The 4,535-nt window shown below is 39.9% G+C and overlaps 1 non-coding gene across 1 annotated transcript; it reads right to left on the reverse strand.

Annotated features, from left to right (window-relative positions):
- Positions 1-2,935: 2,935 nt before the first annotated feature.
- Positions 2,936-3,042, reverse strand: LOC112618024. The gene has a single exon (XR_003118002.1). It is a non-coding gene; the product is annotated as a U6 spliceosomal RNA (small nuclear RNA).
- Positions 3,043-4,535: the final 1,493 nt, after the last annotated feature.

A 4,535-nucleotide genomic window follows, 5' to 3' on the forward strand; every position in this document is an offset into this window, starting at 1 on the left:
GTTTTGGTTACTGTAGCCTTGTAGTATAGTTTGAAGTCAGGTAGCGTGATGCCTCCAGCTTTGTTCTTTTGACTTAGGATTGTCTTGGAGATGCGGGCTCTTTTTTGGTTCCATATGAACTTTAAAGCAGTTTTTTCCAATTCTGTGAAGAAACTCATTGGTAGCTTGATGGGGATGGCATTGAATCTATAAATTACCTTGGGCGGTATGGCCATTTTCACGATATTGATTCTTCCTATCCATGAGCATGGTATGTTCTTCCATTTGTTTGTGTCCTCTTTTATTTCACTGAGCAGTGGTTTGTAGTTCTCCTTGAAGAGGTCCTTTACATCCCTTGTAAGTTGGATTCCTAGGTATTTGATTCTCTTTGAAGCAATTGTGAATGGAAGTTCATTCATGATTTGGCTCTCTGTTTGTCTGTTACTAGTGTATAAGAATGCTTGTGATTTTTGCACATTAATTTTGTATCCTGAGACTTTGCTGAAGTTGCTTATCAGCTTAAGGAGATTTTGGGCTGAGACAATGGGGTTTTCTAAATATACAATCATGTCATCTGCAAACAGGGACAATTTGACTTCTTCTTTTCCTAACTGAATACCCTTGATTTCTTTCTCTTGCCTGATTGCCCTAGCCAGAACTTCCAACACTATGTTGAATAGGAGTGGTGAGAGAGGGCATCCCTGTCTTGTGCCAGTTTTCAAAGGGAATTTTTCCAGTTTTTGCCCATTCAGTATGATATTGGCTGTGGGTTTGTCATAAATAGCTCTTATTATTTTGAGGTATGTTCCATCAATACCGAATTTATTGAGCGTTTTTAGCATGAAGGGCTGTTGAATTTTGTCAAAAGCCTTTTCTGCATCTATTGAAATAATCATGTGGTTCTTGTCTTTGGTTCTGTTTATATGCTGGATTATGTTTATTGATTTGCGAATGTTGAACCAGCCTTGCATCCCAGGGATGAAGCCCACTTGATCATGGTGGATAAGCTTTTTGATGTGTTGCTGAATCCGGTTTGCCAGTATTTTATTGAGGATTTTTGCATCGATGTTCATCAGGGATATTGGTCTAAAATTCTCTTTTTTTGTTGTATCTCTGCCAGGCTTTGGTATCAGGATGATGTTGGCCTCATAAAATGAGTTAGGGAGGATTCCCTCTTTTTCTATTGATTGGAATAGTTTCAGAAGGAATGGTACCAACTCCTCCTTGTACCTCTGGTAGAATTCAGCTGTGAATCCATCTGGTCCTGGACTTTTTTTGGTTGGTAGGCTGTTAATTGTTGCCTCAATTTCAGAGCCTGCTATTGGTCTATTCAGGGATTCAACTTCTTCCTGGTTTAGTCTTGGAAGAGTGTAAGTGTCCAGGAAATTATCCATTTCTTCTAGATTTTCCAGTTTATTTGCGTAGAGGTGTTTATAGTATTCTCTGATGGTAGTTTGTATTTCTGTGGGGTCGGTGGTGATATCCCCTTTTTCATTTTTAATTGCGTCGATTTGATTCTTCTCTCTTTTCTTCTTTATTAGTCTTGCTAGTGGTCTGTCAATTTTGTTGATCTTTTCAAAAAACCAACTCCTGGATTCATTGATTTTTTGGAGGGTTTTTTGTGTCTCTATCTCCTTCAATTCTGCTCTGATCTTAGTTATTTCTAGCCTTCTGCTAGCTTTCGAATGTGTTTGCTCTTGCTTCTCTAGTTCTTTTAATTGCGATGTTAGAGTGTCAATTTTAGATCTTTCCTGCTTTCTCTTGTGGGCATTTAGTGCTATAAATTTCCCTCTACACACTGCTTTAAATGTGTCCCAGAGATTCTGGTATGTTGTATCTTTGTTCTCATTGGTTTCAAAGAACATCTTTATTTCTGCCTTCATTTCGTTATGTACCCAGTAGTCATTCAGGAGCAGGTTGTTCAGTTTCCATGTAGTTGAGCGGTTTTGATTGAGTTTCTTAGTCCTGAGTTCTAGTTTGATTGCACTGTGGTCTGAGAGACAGTTTGTTATAATTTCTGTTCTTGTACATTTGCTGAGGAGTGCTTTACTTCCAATTACGTGGTCAATTTTGGAATAAGTACGATGTGGTGCTGAGAAGAATGTATATTCTGTTGATTTGGGGTGGAGAGTTCTATAGATGTCTATTAGGTCTGCTTGCTGCAGAGATGAGTTCAATTCCTGGATATCCTTGTTAACTTTCTGTCTCGTTGATCTGTCTAATGTTGACAATGGAGTGTTGAAGTCTCCCATTATTATTGTATGGGAGTCTAAGTCTCTTTGTAAGTCTCTAAGGACTTGCTTTATGAATCTGGGTGCTCCTGTATTGGGTGCATATATATTTAGGATAGTTAGCTCTTCCTGTTGAATTGATCCCTTTACCATTATGTAATGGCCTTCTTTGTCTCTTTTGATCTTTGATGGTTTAAAGTCTGTTTTATCAGAGACTAGTATTGCAACCCCCGCTTTTTTTTGTTCTCCATTTGCTTGGTAAATCTTCCTCCATCCCTTTATTTTGAGCCTATGTATGTCTCTGCGTGTGAGATGGGTCTCCTGAATACAGCAGACTGATGGGTCTTGACTCTTTATCCAGTTTGCCAGTCTGTGTCTCTTAATTGGAGCATTTAGTCCATTTACATTTAAGGTTAAGATTGTTATGTGTGAACTTGATCCTGCCATTATGATATTAACTGGTTATTTTGCTCATTAGTTGATGCAGTTTCTTCCTAGCCTCGATGGTCTTTACATTTTGGCATGTTTTTGAGATGGCTGGTACCGGTTGTTCCTTTCCATGTTGAGTGCTTCCTTCAGGGTCTCTTGTAAGGCAGGCCTAGTGGTGACAAAATCTCTAAGCATTTGCTTATCTGTAAAGGATTTTATTTCTCCTTCACTTATGAAACTTAGTTTGGCTGGATATGAAATTCTGGGTTTAAAATTCTTTTCTTTAAGAATGTTGAAAAAATATGGAACGCTTCACGAATTTGCGTGTCATCCTTGCGCAGGGGCCATGCTAATCTTCTCTGTATCGTTCCAATTTTAGTATATGTGCTGCCGAAGCGAGCACCAGACTTCCCATTTTAACACGAGGTTCAGTTTAGAAAGATAGAGTGAGTTCAGGACTCTCAGAAGAAAGCTCTGAAGCCAAGTGCAATGACTACTGCTAAACCGGGGAAGGACAGGGGAGTAACAAGGAAGTTCCATCCCGTTTCTACTGCCCTTTCCTCCTTCTTCCCGCTTGCTGCACCTTGTTCCTCTTCTTAGTCCCTGTTGAGACCAGTTCATATGCCTGTAACCCGAAGGAAGTATGCATAAGGCCTGGTCATTTGTGAAACCCACCTCATAGATATTCAACGCATTTGGACTTGTCTCTTCTGTTGCTCCTGGAAACAACATGGGACAAATGTCTACACAACTCAGTGCTACAGGATGGGGAATTGACCGTGGATCTTCATATGAAGAGCATCAGTGGAGCCCCCACCTTCAATGTCATTGTTGCCATAACTGCCAAGATGCTAGGCCTGCTGATGGGCAAAGAAGGTGTCCACGGCAGTTTCATCAACAATGTTATGAAATGGCCTCCCACCTTCAGCGTTCCCAGTACCGACCTCCTTTGATCCTTCCCTTCCACTGCTTCCCACAGCTTTGCCCCCCTTTCCTTCTCATACACACACCATTTTAATTTCGGGAGCCATTATTCCATACACCTTATTGTTGCCAAAACCACATGGGCTGGGGGCCAGGGATAGATGGAGAGACACCTTCTCCTACCCATACCCCTCTTGTGTGTGGTTGGAAAACTTTTTTGTTTTGAGGGATTTTATATAAATAAAAAATATTCCACCAAAAAAAAAAAATGTCTACACAACTACTCCAAGCAGGCTATTCCATCTGTCTCCCATCCACAGACCCTGACATTCCATCTCTTCTGAGAATCCTAAGTAACCTTCCCCCATGGCTTCAGCCCATCTCCCTAAGAGGGCATGGGTTTCAGACTTGTAAGATTCAGGTGAACCTGCTTGCAAAACTGCAGTAATTTATTCATTCATTTTAACTCTTCTAAAGGTCTTTGAGTTTGAAGTACCTAACAATGTGCTAGATCTAAGGCTCTTAAGAAATGTTTCTCTACCTGAAGACAGCAACTTCTGGTCCCAGTAGTAACCAATCCTTGTCCTTATTTCCAGGCCTGCAGCAGCCCAATGAAAAATTTTATAAATCTACCAGCAAATTAAAACCAATACGTTGCACACTAAATATCCAATTGTTCATTGTTTTAGCATCCTCTTTACTCTCAAAAGTATCCATGATTAGATGATAAATTATACGGTCAGGTTCTTAGCCTTGCAACAATTTGAACCCATCTTTGTTCCACTGAAACGATTCTTGCTGAGCGATTAATGACATCTGTGTTGCCAAATCTCAAATGTACTTTCCTGTCCTTATTTTTCTTGACCTCCCTGAAGCATTCAGTACTGTTGTGAATTTTCTTTTTGACATACAGTCTCTTCTTATGATTTCTATTATATAACATTTATTTAGTTTTATTTCTACCCCTCTGAC

The sequence above is a fragment of the Theropithecus gelada genome, unplaced genomic scaffold (assembly GCF_003255815.1).
Source record: "Theropithecus gelada isolate Dixy unplaced genomic scaffold, Tgel_1.0 HiC_scaffold_81, whole genome shotgun sequence".
Classification (NCBI taxonomy): Eukaryota; Metazoa; Chordata; class Mammalia; order Primates; family Cercopithecidae; genus Theropithecus; species Theropithecus gelada.